This window comes from Leptopilina boulardi, unplaced genomic scaffold (genome assembly GCF_019393585.1).
Source record: "Leptopilina boulardi isolate dan_hultmark-lab unplaced genomic scaffold, ZJU_Lbou_2.1 LbouV2_214, whole genome shotgun sequence".
NCBI classification, from domain to species: Eukaryota; Metazoa; Arthropoda; class Insecta; order Hymenoptera; family Figitidae; genus Leptopilina; species Leptopilina boulardi.
This window is the reverse complement of record NW_026137768.1, coordinates 5,934,159-5,956,567: the sequence shown is the minus strand read 5'-3', so window position 1 is coordinate 5,956,567 and position 22,409 is coordinate 5,934,159. Positions and strand designations below refer to the sequence as shown.

The window sequence follows — 22,409 nt, the reverse complement described above, 5'->3', positions numbered from 1 at the left end:
ACACACAGAGATCCCCCTCCCCCTTCAAGTCCACATTCATCCTGTTCTCCTCTTTGCCCGCATCACTCTCTTCTTACCTGCGCTTTTGTAGCTTCGAAGAGAGAAGGAAAGAGAGAGAGAGAGAGAAGGATCCAATCGATACGGCAGATGCCTAATATCACTGGCGCATGCTCCGCGTTCACATTTTGTTTCCCAATGGTTTCACCCCTTACACGACAGAGGCCACCACTATCTACTTCCTGGCTGACTTTAAATCCTCTTTCTACTTGTGTAAGCTGGATTAAATTGATACCTATTTTACATATATATATATATATAGCTATTTCTTAATCGAAGATTTGAGGTTGATGGGAAATTTCTGCTTTATACTACCTACTTGAATAGTTTTTTTTTGGAAACATAGATTGAAATCGCTGATGAATCAAATTTTAATTATTGTTTTGTTGATAGGAGTAGTTTTTTTTGGGGTGACTCCTGTGGGACTGCAACACTTCGGACTCTTGTGTATTTGTGGGCCTTGCATTAAAAAAAAATAAGTTTTTTTTTCTTTTCATGAAAATAATTTTATAATTAATGTAGTTTACTAAATAGTTATTATTTATAGTTTTTAATTAATCTTTTTTTCTATATAATATTTAGAATCGTTAATAGTGTGTAGATCAGGTAGCAAATTAACTTGCAAAAATCGACCAATAGAGGCTCTGCTTTCCAATAAATTGTGTCAAACAGTCGAAATATTAATTATTGCATTATTATAAGTAGCATACTATTTATAATATTTATTATTATTTTATATTATTTTTTTATTTTTCTGTTTCAAAATTTTTTAATTTATATATATTAAAAATCATTTATACACTGAAAAAAAAATTTATTTGATTTAAATATTCGGTTACTTGAATATTATCAAATAAATATTTACTTAAACCAAATAATTTTTATTTGAGTCAATTAAGTAGCATTTGTTTCAAATACAGAAATTCTTGGTCCAAATACAATTTATTTAATTCACATAAAAATTATTTGGTTCATGTAAATATTTATTTGACAATATTCAACCGATTATTTGAATCAAATAAATTTTTTTCTCAGTGTAGTTACTTTTGCATTAACATTATTAATTGTTTATTTATATAATTAATTATTGTTTATTCCTAATAAACTAATAATAATAATAATGTTTTATTATTATTAATTATTATTAAGAAAAAATAGTTAAATAATTAATTAAATATAAAAAATTAGATAAAATTTAATTATTAATTTACTATTAATTCAATTTTAATTAAATAACACAAACAATAATTGAAAGATAAAACTTGAAAAAAATATATGAATCGACAAATTAAAATCAAATGTGTTATATTTTATATATATATAACAAGAATGTCTCGAGGTTTTATTACGCATTTAGGTAAAAATTTGTCACCATATAAAGTAAACTTACTTATAATTGTATATGAAAAGAATCAGAATAAATTATTGCTTTATTTTTCTTTTTTTTCTTACATATATATATATATATATATTGTATGTACACCGAGAGGCTAACCTCGATAAAAAGTTCCGGACACGTGTCAGGGCTAAATGAATATTAAAAAAAAGAGTGTATTATGTGGATGGGAAGCGAAAAACGAAGGCTTTAAGTATATTTTCATATTCGGTCCAGTTTTATCGTAATTGCCCGCGCTTTACGTATATAAGGCTGTTTGTACATCTGTTATCATGAAATATAACGTTATTTGTACAATTGTTTGCTCCCCAGTGCGGTACACTGATGGTAATATTTGACATGACCACGGATGAAAAAAATTTGGGTGACAAAAAAAAATTTCTTTTTTTTGTCTATATAATTACATTGACATCGGATTAGAGAATTAATATTTATGTATTAGAATGTGGCGCCCCCCGTGTTGAGAGTTCAAAGTTTTGCTATATATATTTTTTGCTTCAATTGAAAATTGAAAAGAAAATTTTTTGTTTTTGCCTAAGATAAAAAAAGAAAATACCAAGAAAATTTTAATTAATAAAAGAATACATTTTTTTTGCATTTTTATAGTTTTTTTCATCTATCTAAAGTTTTGAATAAATAAATGAACGATAATAATTTTGTTAAAAATAGTACATTTTCTTGTAGTTTAAAAAAAGTACATTTTCTTATAGTGTAAAAAAATAATTTTTGTTTTAGTTTCAAAAAAATAGTAAATTTTCTTGTAGTGTAAAAGAAATAAATATTTTCATATATATATATATATATATATATATATATATAGAAGAAATATCAAATAATTTGTCACAAACAATATTATTTCTCCGGTATTTTACTGTCCTGGTTATTAAGTCTTTTATTTGAATTATTAATCATTGCGCTCGAATGATTAGAGTAAATGCGCGATGATTCCTCGTCAGCCAAGAGGGATTCAAATTCTCGAGGTTTTGTGTACTGACATTCTTAACACACATATATTCACACCCAATTGACGGTATCCAAGCGCCATTTTATCTTTTGATATGACCCTTTTTTTTAAAAAAATTTGAAACATTTATGAGTATGAAAATGAAATATTTGTCAACTTGTTTCATAATAACAAGATGCATTGCCAACTTGAATTGTGAAACATTGTCTCTCTTTTATATTATATATATAAAATGTGTTATTATCACTATTATTCTTTAAATTTTAATTAGTCAAAAATGACAAAATTGATGACAAAAAGATAGTTATTTTTTTCCTAATAGTATTATTTACAATTTATATTGCAAATTTTCCAATATATATTGTAAGTTTTACAATTTGTATTGTAGTTTTCAGAATATTGTATATTGTAAGTTTTACAATTTGTATGGTAAATTTTACAATTTGTATTGCAAGTTTTACAATTTTCATTGTAAATTTTACGATTTGTATTGAAAGTTTTACTCTATAAATTTTTTTCAAATTTAAATTAGTGAACAAATTCTCTCTAATTAAAAATTAAAGACTGAAATTAAAAAGAAGGATCGCTTTAAATTTTCCATTGATCTAGTACTACTGTAACTAAAAAAAAAAAGAATTTGATACAGATGATGGTGTTACGCGAAAATCCCATTTGAATTGATTCTCGCCATATATAAAAGACTTGTGTTATTATATACATACAAAGTTTGTAAGAAATTGTCCAGGCAATTGGCAGTTTTTTTTGGGAAGAATTTAGTTGATCGCACACGAACGCAAGGCTTTTCGAGGCATATATATATATATATATATATAGGTGACAGACCAAGTGACATAATCCTGTCGGTCGCTTTTAGTTATTCTGTCCCTGAAATCTAGTCCTATTTAAGAATCTCAAACCCCCTGTAGATCCGCGTGGGCAACATATCGTAAACACAAAAAAAAACTTACATGCACAATAGAACCACTGGATAATCGAAAAAAAAGAGTCCTCGAGGAATCCCCCTATATACTGCTTTTCTTATTCCCTGCAGTTATTTTCCTATATACGTATGTGTTTCTAACAAAAAAGTTATTTTAGAATTCTCTATTTTTGCTAATTTTTTCAATTTTTGAAATTTAGTACTATTTTTTCGATAAAAAGTTCTTCTGCCTTTCGTTAGACTCTAGAGACATCAATAAGTCATGTTGTCTTAGTGTGCTAAAATTTGGTAATTTTTTTATTGCAAGTTTTTTATGTACGTCAATTTTAGAATCATTAGGTCATTCGGACATAGTGAGCAGAAATTTGGTACTATTTTTTTGTTGCAAGGTTTTTATGCCTTTTCCACTTCAATCTAGAACTATCAATAGGTCATACTTTAGAAAAATCAAAAGGTCATTTTGACCTAGTAAGCTGAAATTTGGTACTATTTTTTTGTTGCCAGGTTTTTATGCATTTTCCACTTTAATCTAGAACTATCAATAGATCATACTCTAGAAAAATCTACTCTAGAAAAATCAAAAGGTCATTTTGACCTAGTAAGCTGAAATTTGGTACTATTTTTTTTTGCAAGGTTTTTATGCATTTTCCACTTCAATCTAGAAGTATCAATTCTATCTACAGTATCAGTATCTAGAACAATCTACTCTAAAAAAATCGAAAGGTCATTTTGACCTAGTATGCTGAAATTTGGTACTATTTTTTTTTGTTGCAAGGTTTTTATGCCTTTTCCACTTCAATCTACACGGAAAAAAATTGTTCGCAAAACTTTCGTAAACTAGTTTTTCACTTTTGGACGGTCCTAAAGTTTGGAAATCTTTCATTAACTTTTTCCAAGATTTCACGAACGTTCATCATTCTCTTCATGACGATCAATGTCTGCGCACGCGCACAAAAAAAATTTGTGGAATCTTGAAAAAAGTTAATGAAAGATTTCCAAACTTTGGGCCCGTCCAAAAGTGAACTAGTTTACGAAAGTTTCACGAACTATTTTTTTCCGTGTAGAACTATCAATAGGTCATACTCTAGAAAAATCAAAAGGTAATTTTGACCTAGTATGCTGAAATTTGGTACTATTTTTTTAGGTAAAAGTTTTTTATATCTCTTGCTCCACTCCCAGAACCATCAACAAGTCATTTTGACCTAATAAGCCGAAATTTGGTAGTATTTTTTGTTACTAGTTTTTTTTATGTAAATCCACAAATATTTCATTTTTATATTATGAAAAAATCTATATAAAAATACCGATTTTTTTCAAATATTCCAAAAAACTATTTGTTGGATTTGTTTACTTATTTTTCTAAATAACATCACATTAGTTCATCATATAATGAAACACAATTTGATTCAAGACCACTGTATACGTGATAGAACTGACATATATAAATGTATAATAAAGAAAAGATTTTTCATGGATTCTCTCGCACGTATAAAAATTTATTTGAAAGATTGAAAGCAAAGGGTGAATTTTGGATTGGGTTAGACACAAAAATAGGAAAGGGCTATCGAGATGGATTTTGAGATCAGAGAATACAAGAAAAAGTGAATATAAGAAAAAGAAGAAGGGTCCCCCCCCTTCAGGACGTAAATCGAGGGCAGAATAGGGTCAGATCAGGTCAGGTCAGAAGATCTCTCTTCTACTCTCTCTCTCTTTTTCTCTCTGACATGGACTTGTAGGTCCTTTCGAGTTTATTCGTCCAGGAAGAAGAATGGACCCCGAATCCTTTTTCGTCTCCTCTCTTAATTCGGGGTTGGGCCAGCTGCAAAAACCCCTGTGGCCTTACCCCTCAAGGAAAGGATAGCGGCGACCGTGAGGAGAGAAAAGGGGAGGGGGTCCAAGGGGGACAAAATCTTTTTTTTATATCTTAGATCATGGCCGATCATTTTTTTACGAACCCTTTTTTTCCATTCGAGTTCCCTCGTTGGCCCCCCCCCCCTTCTTTTTTTCTCTTTTTTTTGCGCAACTGTCGCTTCGTGTGTCTCTCACGTAAAACTCGGACGACGATAAATGTTTCCACGTGTGAAAAATATGAGAATGTGTCTTTCGGTTTTTTTTTTAGGGGTTGAGCGCGCGGATGTCCTCTCTCGAGGATATTTCGACTGAAACCGCGCCGCGCGCACCACCTCATCCGTTTTTTTTTTTCTCTCTCTCTCTTCTTATAAGGGGATAACAAAAGCGATCAGAGACGCTCCTCGATTCCTAGCCAATGAGCATCACCGATTCGCCTAAAAAGCGTCGGTTTTCATACATATAATGCCTTGTACCAATGACCTCGTAATTCCTCCACCTGGTGCAATGGGAACCTCCAATTTCACTATCGATGAGGCTTTTTTAGTTTTTATTTAAGATTGATGATGGCCATCAATGGGAAATACCTGCTTCTCTATATGTTCCTTTTTGATTTTTAGATTCGCTTCGTTTTTTTCAAACTATCCAAATTAACGTCAACTGATTTATAAAAATAAGGAATATAAATGCAGAAAAAAAATTTAATATAAATTTTTAAATTAGGAAATTAAATTTTTCCTTTTTGTGAGAAGATAAGGCGGGTGCAGTTCCGAATAGCACATACCTCTGATTTCGATAAAACTTGGTATCCCTACGTAATTTGGTGCGCTGATTACGAAAATCATAGTGAAAATTGGCGGAAATTTAATTATCATGGTAAAAACCATAAAAAACACCATAAAATCATGGTTTTTTTCGATTATCTCGTAAAAAACAAAAAACTTCGAAAAAAGTTTTAGACGAAAGTTGTAGATCTCTAAAAAACACACATTTCATGTTTTATGCATTTTTTACCAAAAGTCATTATTTTTCGAGAAAAACGCAAAATAGTAAACACGGCCTTCGGCCGCGTAAGGTACTGCTCGCTTCTCTTTTTAAGAAATCTTGGCGAGAGGGGGTGGATGTGTCCGAAAGTAATTTGCAGAAATTATCATATTCACCATTACTCAGGATCCAACGAATTCCGCAAAATACTTTCGGCCATATCCACCCCCTCTCGCCAAGGTTTTTTTAAAAAGAAAAGCGAGCAGTACCTTACGCGGCCGAAGGCCGTGTTTACTATTTTGCGTTTACCGCTGCTGTAGACTCCACCCCACAATTTCTGCAAATTACTTTCGGACACATCCACCCCCTCTCGCCAAGATTTCTTAAAGAAATAAAGAGTATTTGAATCAATAATTACTGTACTTGTAAAAAAATACCTTTTAATTCACTTAAATAATATTTAATAAAATAATTAAAAATAAATAATAACAAAAACAATAATAATATTAATAAATAAAATATATATTTAATTAATAAACAAATTTTGAAAAATTCAATTTTTTCCAGAAATCCGAACTTTTTTTTGAGTGTATCTCATAAATCCTATTGGCCCAATCAAAAAGGGCGTCATACATTTTTTGTTCGCAACTCCCGAGTTATGATTTTAACCGTAATGTCAAAAAATCTCTAAATTTAAAAATTTGAAATTTTTTTTAACTTGGTTTCAGTAATTTTTTTTTTTTAATTTTAACTTTAATGAAAATCAAAATTTGAAAAAAGGAATTATTTTCAAATAATTAAAATTTTTTTATTGATCGCAGTCATAACATTTTAATTTATTTTGAATTACATTTTTTTAATAGTCGACAATGATTATTTGATTGAACCCTCATATCATTTTTTTTTTCATCTTGACTCTCAATTCATTTCCTGTTTTTATATATTGTAGTAAAGATACTTTTTTTTGTCGTGTTTTTTTTTCTCTCTATTGTATTTCCCTATATGGACCATGGAAAATTGTGGTTTGGTCACTGACAATATATAATAAAAAGGAAATGTTGAGAGGGCAGGGATATTTTACACCTGTATATATTTTTTTTCTGAAATGAAAACGAAGCCTTAACAGGTGAAGAAGTCTATGTCTTTCTCTCTCTCTCTCTCTCTGTTTCTCTCTCTCCTTCTGTGTGCCACAGTTTTGCTAAGGGGTAGCTTGCTTGCCTCGGTCGGATATCGTGACTACTGGTCAGTTTGTTCGATAGTCGGTGCCAGCCAGGGATAGCCATATAACAGCCTTTAGGGGCCTTGGTACCGAGCTGTGCCAAGAGGGCCACCGGTCAATACCTTCAGACTTTGATATACGCAACCAATGTCAGTCTTATAACTGAAAACTACTTTTATACATGCATGTTTAAAAGATCACAAATGTTTAAATCACATTCTGAGGAACTATTTTTTATTTTCTTTTTCCAATATATAATTATATATAAGAATAGGTCATTTTGATATAGTGTGCTGAAATTTGGTACTATTTTTTTATTTCAATTTTTTTACCCTAGTTCAATTCGCAATCATGAATAGGTCATTTGGACCTAGTGTGCAGAAATTTGGCACAAATTTTTTGTCTTCTGCCCAAAAGGTCATTATGACCTAGTGGGCTGAATTTCGGTACTTTTTTATTGCAAGTTTTTTATGTAAGTCAACTCTAGAATTATCAATAGGTCATTTGGACCTAGTGAGCAGAAATTTGGTACTATTTCTTTGGTACAAGTTTCATAACCCTTTCGCTTCAATTTAGAAACAGCAATAAGTCATTTTAACCTCCTGAGCAGAAATTTGGTACTATTTTGTTGGTACAAGGTTCTTATGTCTCCCGCTGCACTCTAAAATCTTTAACATGTCATTTTGACCTAGTGAGCAGAAATTTGGTACAATTTTTTAAAGTCATTCTACAGTATGGTATATACATATTTTAGAAATGTAAAATTTTACGTATTTCTTTGTATATATATTTAAAAATTGAATATATCCATATTTAAATTTTAACTATAACTATAAATGGTAAACGGTTGATTATTTGGAAAAAAAAGAATAATTGTGAAGGAAAAAGAATGAGACATTTGTACATGTATATAGTTTGTAATTGAAAGAGTATATTCCTTGGAAAATAAGTATAAAATAAAGTAAAGAAGAAATAAACTGTGGCTGTGGGAAATTACGTTCTTGCCCCACATGGCCGTACATTACGACAGCCCTGTTCGAGGACAAGGGATGGCTCGTGCACGGTACTGAGTTACACGAATAGGGAAATTTGAAACGATCACGAATCCGAGAAAAGTCGTTTGCAATATCTCTTATTTTTGCTAGTTTCACTTTCTCTAATAAACACCTTATAATCTATTAACACACACAGCGATTTTTATATCTTCAAAGAAAAATATTTTTCTCCCCAACAAATGAACAATTTTTTTTTTAAATAAATTTTTTAAAAATTAAAAACTGGTGGTAATTTAATTTTTATTACTATGCCCATGAAAATTAAAAAAAGTATTATTACAGATTTCTATTTATTTTTTTTTGCATTTTTTGTTATTTTAAATAATTATACTATTTTTAATGAATTAATAGACATAAGGCTTTGAAAAATAAAAATTATAAAATTATATTATAATGTTTTCTCTATTAATAAGATTTTATTAATTTTTTTGTTACAGGAAGCGTCAATGGATCGTCTACTTATTATGTGAGTCATTATATTTTTCCAAAAAATTTTTTAATGTTACTTGTTAATATTTAATGTATACCTAGACAGAAAAAAAATTTATTTGATTTAAGTCTAAATAAATATTTATTTGTTGGAAATAAAAATTATTTAGTGCAAATTAATATTAATTTGGTCCAAATAAATATTTGTTGAATACAAATAAATATCTATTTGTTAATAGGTAAATATCCGATTATTTGAACCAAATATAATTATTTTCTTAGATCAAAAAAAAATTTAATTTTTTCAATAATTTTTTTTTTTATATAATTTCTGTCATAACGAGAGTTTTTGTGTCTCGAGGAGATAATCTAAAAATACAATTTTGGACCTCGATGACACTATCTATATACATTTTGAAAGACACTCGAAAGATTGCATTTGCTACCCTCTCTAAACCAAAATGAATAGCTTCAAGCTGAAGCATCTTAAGGATATATATATATATTCTAGGACAGTAAACTTTAAAGAAAGGAGAAACCTTTTTGGAGGGATTTTTATACTTAAAATCACTGCAGTCGAAAATCTAAGGGAAAAAAAATTGTGACCACTGTGGAGAAAAAAAAGGAGAGGGGGGTTGTTGAAACAAAAATAGTCTCGTTGGATTTTACAAAACTCCTGCAACGGATGTTTTTAGGCTATTTTCATGTTCCCATACAAAGATTCTCCTTGCATTTATTTCTATAAAAAGTGAGAAAAATCTCTTCTAATCTCTCATGCAGAAAAAAAAATTTTTTTTCTCTAAAAAAATTCAAGGTTAATTTAATATATATTTCCTCTTCAATTTTTTAATCACAAAAAAATAGTTCGTGAGAATTCTCAGTATATTTAATAAAAAAATTGTTTTTTTTTGCTAAAAAAAAAATTTGCAGGTGAAAATCAGGGGTAAAAATCTCTCACAAAAATCGTGAGAAATTTCATCGAAAAATTCCGAAACATATAGTGTTTGTTTGTTTTTTTCTAATCGGTTTTTTTTTTGCTACATTAATTGGAGGGGTGATTTTTTTACCATCCGGACGTAGTAGGTGACCGGAATCACACGTTTTTTAGGATAACTCATTTTTTTTTGGGTAGAAGAAGAAGAAATTATCGATTTAGCTTGGACAGTGAGGATCGAATTGCTTATTGTTGGACCCCAATGAATTTTTTTTTTTTTTTTTTGGACATCCCCTGGCGACTCGTGTTCCGACATTTGAATACGCGTGTGCATCTTCTTCCATCTCACTCTCTACCCTATTATGTGTAAATTGTATTATTTTTACCCCAAATATATTTCGCCCCCGGCGTTGGCCTCACATGGAAGGTTAACAGGTCAAATTGCACATGTCCACTGAAAGTCACCCCCCGGACAGTGTCCAACCTCCCCCTCTCGACCTTTCTTCTCGCGTTATATAATTCTCTCTTGGAGTCATCTATATATACATATATAAATGTATATGCTTCACACACTTAACGTGTCAAGTCAAAAAGCTGATCAAATTTCTTCCATCCCCCTCCTCCCCCCCTCAATCGCTTTTGCGTCCATTGTCCTTGATTGGCTTTTTTATTTAGTACTCACAATCATAACATGATTCACTGCAGACTTGTATTATATATATATATATATATAATTTTATTTTTGAAAATTTTTATCCTTTTTGTAAATTTCAAAAAAAAAAAAAACTTAGAGTACCTATTTTTTTTAATAAAAAATAATCTTTTTTTTTTAACAATTAATGTAATAATTAAAAGATGAATAATAATTAATAATAACACCGTCCGACACAATTTTTGACCCACAAAAAAATTTAATATTTTCGGAAACTTGGACCCAAAAAATAATACCCGTATCTGGCCGTTTTGCTAGATCAAGTCGTTTGTGGTTTTTAGGGGTGAAAACAACCCCTAAATGAAAAGTGACAAGATATCTTTTAAAAATTATTAATATTTTATAAAACTTGGTATCTGGGGATTTTCGGGGTCACTGATTATTAATCTGATGTCAGATTTTCAAAATTCAAAATGGCGGATCCAATATGGCGATCAAATTTTTAAAAAGTTATTAATTTTTTATTTTATATCCGCCATTTTGAATTTTGACAATTTAACATCAGATTCGTCATCAGCGACCCAAAACACCCCTAGATATCAAGGTTTAAAAAAAATTTAATAACTTTTTAAAATTTTGACCGCCATATTGAATCTGCCATTTTGAATTTTGAAAATCTGACATCAGATTAATAATCAGCGACTCCGAAAACCCCTAGTTACCAAGTTTTATAAAATATTAATAATTTTTAAAAGATATCTTGTCACTTTTTATTTAGGGGCTGTTTTCACCCCTAAAAACCACAAACGACTTGATCTAGCAAAACGTTCAGATACGGGTATTTTTTTTTTGGGTCCTAGTTTCCAAAAATGTTGGATTTTTTTGTGGGTTAAAAAAAAGTTGAATTTTGTCGGACGGTGTAATGTAACAATTAAAAGACATATAATAGTAAAATTTACTCCGAAAATAGTAAAATTTACCCTTGAAATAGTAAAAATTATTCCGGAAATAGTAAATTTTACTATTTTCGGAGTAAAAATTACCAGAAATGCGCAGAAACTCCGGACAGTTCAATTTTTATTTTTAATGTATAGTAAAAGTTACTTTATTTGTTTTTCCAATTTTTTTCCGTGTAATAATTAATGATAGAACATTAAATTCACGTTCTAAAAATATTTATTTTTTACAAAATAATAATAATAAAAAGATTTTTTTTTTGTTTGGTTCGGTCTAAAAAAAATTAAAAATTCATCTTTTTATTATTAACATTTTTATGGTTTTTAAAAAAAAAATTATATTAATAATAATCATAATAATAATAACCAAATAAATAATGTAAATTAAATTTCTCGTGATATAGTGTACAAACAGCAGAATTACAATAACAATATATAACCGAGAGATCAAAAAACAATTTGAAACCTGATCATTTTGTTTCGGATTCTATTTTTTTTTTCAAGACTATATTTCACCCTTGCGCGCTCAGTGAAGTATAATAATTTTTCGCGTGATTTTAAAACCGTAAATTTTTTACCTTGTAACCACTATTCTCCCCCCTCTCTACTCCAGATTAAGTATAACGACCCCTCAGTTTCTTTTTTCTTATATAACACATGCCCCTATTTTTTTTTTTTTTTTTTTTGCGAAAAGAAAAACATAATCGTGCCGTATCTTTGGTGCGCGCGATCCTACCAGTTTCGCAAAGAGGGCCAGCGATCGGTTATGATTTCACACCGATTATAATAAAGCGCCATATAAGGAAAAAAAAGAGTTGATCACGATTTGAAAAATAAAAAAATACATGCATATATATACAGTAAGGGTGCAAAAAAAAAATGTCCCACTGTTAGACACCCTTGGAAGACGAATCTTAAATAAGTATATAATAATTTTTACTGAGGGGTAGTTTTAACCCTTTATCTTCACAGAGTCTCTCTCTTTTTTTAGAGACTATTTTTTTTAACGTGTGGATTTTTTTTTCCTCAACAACGTTTTTCATCTCTTCCTTATATGGGCTAACGGATAAAATCTAAATTAACTGAATTAAGGGCCCGTTCATTTCCTCCCTTGTGTCTTCTTTGCACACAATTTATAAGCACTTTTTGCCAGCTATGTCATGCACGACCTTTCTCTCTCTCTCTCTCTTCTTTTTTTTCTCTACGTGATCCTCTTCCCTGTTTTGTTTTTTTATGCGCTTCTCTTTTCACCCTTATTCTCGGTTTCTTTCGCAGAAGATCTCTTGCGATGCTGTTCTTATTTTTCGTTTATTTTTTTTTTTTTTTTAAAGAATATGTCGCCCGAGCGAAGATCGTTGAAAGGTCGATTTACGGTTATAAAATTACTCAAGTGAGATTCGTGCCGGCGGGTTGTATTTATGACGAGAATTTATGCGCGTTCCGGAAGACTACAGAACGAGAGACAGGAAACAGAAGAGAAGTGGAGAGGCGATATATATACACATTATTTATCAATAGATGATTTTTTTGAAATAGTCAATTTGGTCACTTGACAAAATTTTGAATTCGAACGAAATTTTTCTTAAGAGAAAAAAAAATTTTAAATTGTTATCTAAACTGATATCGAAAAAATTTTCATAATTATTTAATTGAAAAAATTATCTAATTATAAGAGCGTTTGAAAAAGAAATGTTTATTCCCCAATAGGAAATTTTTTTTTCACTGTATGTGTATTTATTATCTGTATTATAATTCAAGAATTAATCGTCACCTTGTATATATAAATTCATTTTTTTTTCGCAAAATATTTGAGAAAAAAGATATGCATTTTTTCTAAGGTTAAATCGATGAGATATTTATTACATACAATTGGGTAAATTTTTTTTATCTCATATTTACTGTAACTGTTTGGTCATTTTGGCAAGCACCCTCTTTTTTTTTACCCCCGCTTGTATGACCATATGTGGTGGCCATATGCAAAAGCGGAGATCGATTTTTTCTCTTCAATATGTATATATATAATAAAAGATGGAAAACCCTGGTGAAAACGTGAGCACCCATCAATGAATAGGGCCTCATTGCTTTAGTTAAATTACGCGAGGATCCTGAGTAATGACTTACGTTAAGCCGACTATTCTGATATAGTATATATATACATATAGAGAGAAAGGGAGAGAAAGAGAGAGAGAGAGAAAGCTGTTGGAAAAATCTGGCGTTACGTTGTTACCAATAATAATTGGCGCACAAGGCTTATAAACACATTCAACAAAAATGAGAAACAGGATGTAATTTTACTTACTTTTATTAGAACTATAGAGATATTTTATTAATGAATCTCTCAGTAAAAAAATATTAATTTTATGTGAAACTTTGAGATTTGTGAGGGCTTTAAAGATTATTATCACCAATTTGTTGTGAAAATCACATTAGGCATGAATTTTTTGATGTAAAGTGAGGTAAGGTCAAAGTAGGTTTAAGAATGATTAAAGAAGGTTTAAGTAGGGTTAAAGAATTCAAAAGTGGGTTTAAGAATGATTGAATAAGGTTTAAAGTAGGGTCAAATAGGTCCAAGAATATGCTCAAAAAAGGTTTAAAAGTATAGGTTTAAGAATGCTAAAAAAAGTATTCATGGATGCTTCAACGTAGGTTAAAGTATGCTAATAACAGAACCTAGAGAGGGTCAAAGTAGGTTTAAAAATACTCAATGAAGCGTCAAGTAGGACCAAGAATGCTCAAAAAAGGTTTAAATTAATGTTAGAAACTGTCCTTTTTAAAACAGGATTTAAGGAAGCTTCAACGTAGATTAATAACTACGATAAAACCAGATTCAAAGTAGGTTCAAAATAGGGTTAAAGTAGGTTTAAGAATGATAGAAGCAGGTTTAAAATAGTGTTAAAGCAGAATAAAAAAAGGCTTAAAGGATGTTTAAAGTAGGTTAAAGAGCAATTAAAAATGGATTCAAGAATGGCTCAACATAGGTTAAAGTATATGCTAAAAGCAGATTTAAAGTAGGTTCAATATAGGATTTAGAATGCATAGAAAATTGTAGACTAAGGTTAAAGTACACTGTAAAAAATTTGGGAATTATTTCCGATAAAATAAGAGGAAATTTTTCCGAAATCAGGAGGAAAAACATTTTTTCCGAATATTTAAAAGGAAATATTTCCAAAAAGATCAGGAAAAATAGTTTTTCCGCAAAAAGCGGAAATTATTCCTCAAATATCGGATAAATTTCCGAAAATAATAGATATTTTACCACTATTAGTAGGAAATATTTCCGAAAATGTGAGGAAAAATAGTATTTCCAATGAAAATTGGAATTTATTCCTGAAACTTCGGAAAAATTTCCACAAACAATGGATACTCTACCAATATTAGTACGAAATATTTCCGAAATTGGGAGGATAAGTAATTTTTTTATATAAAAAATGGAAATTACTATATTATTAAATAGGGAAAATATTATGTTTTTGAAATAAAATTAAATTTACTTAGATTTTATAATTTAATTGTAATCATATGCAGTTATAAATAAATTAATTAAAATAGTATTTGTTAATAAATTTAATTTATAAATAATGGTTCATATAAATGTATATAATTTTGCATTTTTTCCGACCGTTATAAATATTTATAAATATAATATCAATTTAGAAAATTATATGTTTATATTTAAAAAAATTTGCTCGACAATTATTTAAAATAAAACAATAAATTCTTTAAGGTCACTTGCACTATTAGAAACTCCCTACGCCTTAGAGTTTTTCAGTGTACAAACACAAAATTTTTGTATAGCCTCCCTTGGTCGAGCGCGTTAACGCGGCAGTTCCCAATGGTTGTAGGCTGTATACACAGATACACACACAAACTATAAAACCCATGATTCGAGAGTTCAAGTCCTAACCAAATCGGTTCCTCTAGATCTGAAGATATAATTGCAAAATTATCATAAAAATATTTTTTTTTTATTTAATTGATGCTTCTTACACCATGTTATTGCAAAATATTATATTTTATGAATTTATTACTTTAATTTTTAAGTAAATTGTAGAATTTCGAACAAGTTCGGAAAAAATTCCTACTTAATAGTAGGAAAAATTTCCGGAATATGTCGGAGATTTTTCCCAATTTTTATTCGGAAAAATTTCCACCCCATGGGGTTCCGTGCTGTCCGTATTTTTTCGGAAATATTTCCGAAAAATTTTTTACAGTGTAGGTTAAGGAATAAATATATTCAAAGTATAGGATTAAATAAGGTTTAAGAATTTTCGAAGCAGGTTTAAAATAGTAAAAATGCTCGAGGAAGTTTTAAAGAATGGTTAAAATCAAGGAAAGTTTAAATTAAGGGTCAAAGTAGTATCAAGGTAGGGTAAACATAGATTTACAGGATGTCGAAAGTAGGTTCAAGAATACTCAAAGTGGGTTCAAAGTAGCTTCAGGAATTGAAAGAAAATTTAAAGGACGTTCAAGGTAAATTTAAGTTATATAGTTTCACGAATGCTAAAGAAACATTCAAAGTAGATTATGGAATTTTTAAAGAAGGTTCAAAGAAGGCGAATGAAGGTTCATGGTAGAGTTATAGTAGGTTCAAAATAGGGATATATTAATTTTAAGAATAATGAAGGATGAATATTCAAGGTAGATCAAAGAAGATTCAAGGAAGGTTTAAAGTAGAGTCACAGGTATAGGCTTAACGAAGGTTCAAGGTAGGGTTAAATTAGTTTCAAGAATGCTGAAAAATATTATAAGCAGGGTCTAAATAGGCTTAAAGAAAGTTCATAGAAGAGTTAAAATAGTTTCATGGTAGAGTTAAAATAGGTTTAAGATAGGGTTAAGATAGGGTTAAGATAGTTTTTAAGAATTCTGACAAAATATTAAAAGCAGATTAAAGAAGGTTCAAAGAAGGCTGACAGCAGGATCGAAATAGGTTTAATGAAAGTTGAAAGTAAGCTTAAAGAAGGTTCATAGTAGAGTAAAAGTAGGTTCAAGGTAGGGCTAAGTTAGATAAAGAGTGTATTCTATTAAACTAATTTTCAGCTCATTAAGGGTAGTTACAAAAAAATAGTTTTAAATCTTTTTAACGATATAAAAAAGAACCTAAAAGTAAATTGACAATAATTAGATAGTAATTTGATAGAAAACCGGAGGAAAAAAGGTAATCGTCTAAAGACCAACAAAAGGGCAACATAATTCATCAGTATTTCGAAATAAACTGATGGCCGAGAGCCTGAAATCTCTGTGTCCCTCGCATTAGAAATGGTATATAACGTGTGGACTCGAGGCGATTCAGCGGAAAAAATACATTTGTCAAGTCAGTTGCCCAGAAAAGCAGGTCCATATGAAGGGAGGGAGGGAGGGATTTAATTATACTCGGGTCACATATATATGTATAGAGAGACGACGAATTAATTAATTAATCATGAAATCAACAAAATGGCCTTTCTTTTTTGCATAACTCGCGGGGAGGGGGGTAATAAAGCGTGATCAAAGCTTAGTTTTTAAGTGACCTCTCTCCTCTCTTTATGAAAGGGATTCTCGCGATGACCCAGCAGACGGATTGCAAGTGTTACAAGAGCGCACCTGCACGAATATATAAGCTGATTCAATCGGTAAAAGCGTCGAGGGTGCTTCAGGCTTTTTCTCCCTTCTTTTTTCCTTTACTATCACCTTTTTTTTTCTTTTCTGTATTCTTTTTTCTTTCCCGCAGCATCCCTTTTGCGCACAATTTTTTTTTTTATCTCTTCTAGAGGTTTTTTTTCTGACCGAAGCATAATTGTGAAGAATTAGAATGGTATTTTTCGTATGGGATAAATTTTTACAAAGAGGTTAGAATTTGATGTTATTATTAATTATTTATAAATTTAATTATCTTGTTAGCTTATTGTAATTTATTATTTTTTATAGAATATGTTTTTTGATGTTGTATTTAAAAAAAAGACTAAGGAATTTTGTGAGAAAATTAAAAAAATATTTAATTATATATACAACAATGACAGTCGCCCCTCCAGTGAAAATGTAAATGAACAGCAGTATCTTAATAAATTCGTTTCACAAACTCAATAAAGGAGGCTGAAAATCTAATAAGAATCAAGATAACCTCTTTTGTACAGTATATTAATCACAGAAGCAACAATTGAGAAGATTTACACATAAATTAAGCTCTTTTAAATACATCATGAAACAATTGGGATTAGAAGTTATATATACAGAGGAAAATAGCCCCCTTTTGTCAATCATCACTTCTCACTTTACAACTTGTGTAATGCGATCTTTAAAAAATCTAAATAATACAGATAATTATTTCTATCTCCAATATCCATATCAATGAAAGTTATATTTACGCCAGCTGCATTTGCAAACAGAAAAGTTTTGCGTGAGCAACGATGTTCTATATAAATTATACTATTAAACGTCATAGATGGAAAAGTCGGTTGCCACCGTCAAAGTCAGGGATGCGCGCTATCATGGGTATATCTTACCACACACAAGGGGTGGGCTCATGGGGTGACTAACAACAGGGACACAACGGAGAAAAAAAATCTGGGGGCTGGATGGCTATTAATATTTTTTCACTCGCACCCCTATTTAGCATAGGTATAACCAAAAAAAAAACCCTCACCCCTCTTCTTCTTATATTCATTATAAACGATGCGCACAAAACCCTTTAACAAACTTTCACGAGTAGGTTGGAGAAAAAAAAATTCATCACTGACCGAGTAATGATGATAGAAAAAAAAACTGTATATATAGTTTCATGCAACTTTTTTTTCATATGAGAAAAAAAATTCGCTCATTAAAACATTATATTGTTAGGCTTTAATTATAATTGGATTATTAGCATATATTTATAACATTTGGAGATATAAAAAATTTAATTATTCTAAATATATAATATTTGGAGGTATATAAAAATTTAATTATTCTAGATTTTAATTTGTCAAAACATTAAAAATTTTAATAATCGGATTAATTCTCTTAGAAACTTTCTTAGCATCTTTTTTTCAACTCTAAATAGGTGGAATTTTAACTCCCATTGGGAGTTAAAATCTAACACCCTTATACAGTATACATACAATATTTTCTTATGCTTAAAGCACAAAATTTTGGATTTTGCTGCGGGCGTATATATAGAAAAGCTTTATTTCCGGTTTGAACATACAATTCATGAATTCTGTCATATCCGCGCGCGACATACAGCTGCGTATATGGTGAAATCTCTCCGAGAGTCATACAAACGAAAATGTCCATATATACAATAATATTATAATCTCACGTCCACAAGAGAGACATTTACGTATATATAGTTGCATCTCGCGCTGCTCCAACAGAGATGATGATCATCATCACGCAAGCTGTGATGTGACGTATTCCCTTGCCTTTGGCCATATGTATTTTGGAGGGGGTGGGTAGTTAGATGCTGGCATAATGGAAATACATGTATACAACGAATGCATTCATATATCCACATGTGTGAACGCCGAGTGTTACGAGGAACCCTTTCAACCTTATGCCATCGAGTCCAAAATATATATATATATATATATATATATATATGTTGACGGACGTGTTGGAGAGACCAAGAGCGACGGACGTACGGACGGACAGACGAATTTTGGTGCCTAACACCCCCATATGTAACTTCAGCCCCCCTTCTCTTCCCCCCCAATTTGGACCGTTTGCTTGCTTGCTTACTTGCGCAACAAAACAACAGCTGCGTACCACCGTGTACAATCGTCAAAATATCTCTGAATTTGATCCCGACAATGACATAACCCTTTCTTGTATATGTATATATATGTATATACATATACACACATATCCGGACCAAAAGGGTCAAGGGGTGTAAAATCCATCATCCTCGATACGTTTTTTTTTTCATCGATATTTAAACCAAAAAGGGGCTCGACTTTGACACTTTGTGGTGTCGTTACACGCACTCGTCATCAAGTAATGAAATTTGTACACCGTTTCTTTTTTTATGATATGGGGAATAGGGTTTCCTTTTTTTTTTTTTTGGAGAATAGAGTCATTTGTCGATGTGATTTTTATTGCTTTTGATAAGTGCTTTCCCTGGTTTCCCTTATTTTGAGCAAAAATTTTTTTTATCTGATATTGATTAACCCCTTTAGGTGAAGTGTATTTTATTGTATTTTAAACGGTTTTTTTCAAAGTGGATTTGTATTAGATTTTTGAAGTAGAAAATTTGCAACAAAACAAAATAAAACTAGTAAAAAAATAATAATATAATAAAAAATAAATAAAATAATAATAAATAATAAAACTAAATTTAGTTTACTAATTGATATATAGGTTAGAAAATTTCTACCTTAGCCATACTAAATTAATTAAGGTACTGAAAAAAAGTAAAAAGTTGTGTTAAAAAAAGTTTTGCGTTTGCAACAAAATCGTTAGATTGGTTGGTTGGGCAAATTTGGTTCTTGTTACCAAATTTTAGTTGGCTGAAACAAAGTAGTAGAGTTATCTGAACGAAACATTTGGTTAGGCCAACAAAATTATTTGGTTGAACATTTTTAAATTCCAACCAAAATTTGTTTACAACAACAAAATAGTTTAGTCTAAAAAACCTAACAAAAAAATTTGATTGAGCTAACCAAACATTTTTGTTATTACAAACAAAAAACACTCAACAAAATTTTTTGGTTGACTCAAACAAATAGTTTGGTTGCTTAAATACCAACAAAATTTTCTTGTTAGTTCAATCAAATTTTTGTTGCTCTGACTATACATTTTTCTCGCAGTATGTTAACATTAGCTACCTTTGCTAATCAATTATGTAATTAAAAAATTCATCAAACTTTTCATTTTTTGGCCAAATTGAAACATTGTTTAAAATAAATTTCCATTTGATTTGAAATTTATATATATATATATTCGAAGGAAATGAAACTCGCAATATGCGCGCAGTGATTGGCACACTTCTGAAAAGCGCTGTTATAGAGCGCGCAAAAGAAACAGAGATCGGGCGCTCTTTATTGCCGATGCAACCTTAAATTGTGCTCCGAGATGTTGGATTTCGCGATAGGGGCAATAAATTTTCTTCGAACACCCCGTATATCGGTCATCGGGTATATATTCGCCGCGAGCGACCTTAACGGGTCAGGCAGCAGGTACACTATATATATATTTATTCACGTGCGAATACAGTTTTTCGTCTCTTCTTCATAGATTCTATATAAGAATACCATTAAAAAGATCAGGAATTATATTATGTTCACTGACATTCAAAAATCCGTTTATTAATTTTGATTTCCATCACTGTTTTGTAATTTTCATTAATTGCACCTGTTGAGAATTATTAAATATTTTTACCTTGATTCTGTATCAGATTTAGACTCATCATAGTTTTTTAGATATCGGATTTACAAACAATTTATTAGAAATTGATATTAATAATTTGGGAATATTTTTTTTGATTTTATACATTTGATGATGAATTTAACTTGTATGCAGTTTGGTTTAGTTTAATGGTATACAATTTATCAAAATTATTTTCAATTTTTAATTTGATAATTAAACTCGTTTGCAGTTTTGCCGTACGCAGATTAAGGGTGGGAGCAATTTAAATCAAATCTTCATCACCACTTGACAAAAAGTTTTGCGTTGCTTCCGAATCTGGATTATAAAATGTGTATTTAAAAATTGTTCACATTTTTACAGATTAATACACTGAGAAAAATATGCTATTGAGTCAACAGCATTTCTGCCAATAGTATAAAAATTATTTATTCAAAAGCATATGCTATAGAATCTATATAATATTTTATAAATTCTATAGCATATAATTTAAAATAAATAATTTTTATACCTTTGGCATTTAAATGCTGTTGATTCAATAGCATATTTTTCTCAGTGTACAGGTAATTTTTTAAATTTAACAGCATTCCGATTGACCTGAAAATTGTTTAAGGAGGGTCTAAATTTACATATGGGAATTGTAGTAGATTCTTTATTGTCAGAAAAATTGTACAACCGTAAAATTAAAAGAATTAAAACAGTAGCATAAATAATTTATAGAACCAAAGATTGTATATACAATCGGTAAATTGTAATTATTTATAATATCTCCAACTAATGAATAGTAGAATATAAATTTTAACACTGTTGAAAAAAAAAACCGCCAGACTTGAGGCAAGGAACTAAGAAGAAAAAAAAAATTGCTGAACGGATGACCTCTAGGCTCCTCTTCTGTGATACTTAGCTGTTGGCACTTGGAGTCTTTACCGTTGACCCCTTCCTTTCTACATCTGCGGTTGTTCTTCTATCCACCTTTCTCCTCTTCTGGGTCTGGTATTCTTCATCCACTCTCTTGGTAAAGTTGTCGGCTTCCACGACCGCCTTCTATCCGCGAGGCGCGTTAATTATGAGCGGCTTCCGGCGATCTAGATTTCATTCTTTCCTTCTTCGCTTAGGCCCCGGGAAATGATAATAGGTACGTGACCCATGTGGTCAGTTCACACGAGAAATGAGACTCGCGCGCGGCCTTACTGCTGCAACCAAGTCACTACTTCCACAATATAATGCGCCGCTTGTACGCTCCCACACTCAAGGAGTCTCACGCCCTCACATCCTCCTCTTCGTCTTACCTTATTCCTTATGTATACTATTGCTGAAGACGTGAGGAAAACTTTAGCTTCCACATATCTCTGTATAACGATATTGTTAAAAGTCGTACATATATAACTGATGGTCGATATTTTCCGATACACGAAAATCCGCCATACAGAAAGTTCCAATCAGAAGATGTATATGCAATCTCCCTTGAAAGTCCCGTGTGTGGTCCATTGCAATAAACTATAGCATTTATATAGGGAAAGTAGAATCTTATTTCTGTATTGGCTTCTGGAATTGTTTCTCTATTTTTCGTTTATATATATATTATTTCACGTGAACTGAATTCTGAGTCAATGAAATTAGCAGATTTAAACTGTACTGGATTTAGACCCATCAAAATTTA

At 30.5% G+C, this 22,409-nt stretch overlaps 1 protein-coding gene across 1 annotated transcript in view; it reads left to right on the top strand.

The window, feature by feature from the left end:
- LOC127279095 (B-cell lymphoma/leukemia 11A) overlaps positions 1 to 22,409 on the top strand; it is a 158,087-nt gene that overhangs the window by 44,207 nt on the left and 91,471 nt on the right. Inside the window, exon 3 of the mRNA XM_051301233.1 lies at positions 8,901 to 8,929. The gene's annotated coding sequence lies outside the window, so the exon portion shown is untranslated. The remainder of the gene's footprint in view (positions 1 to 8,900; positions 8,930 to 22,409) is intronic.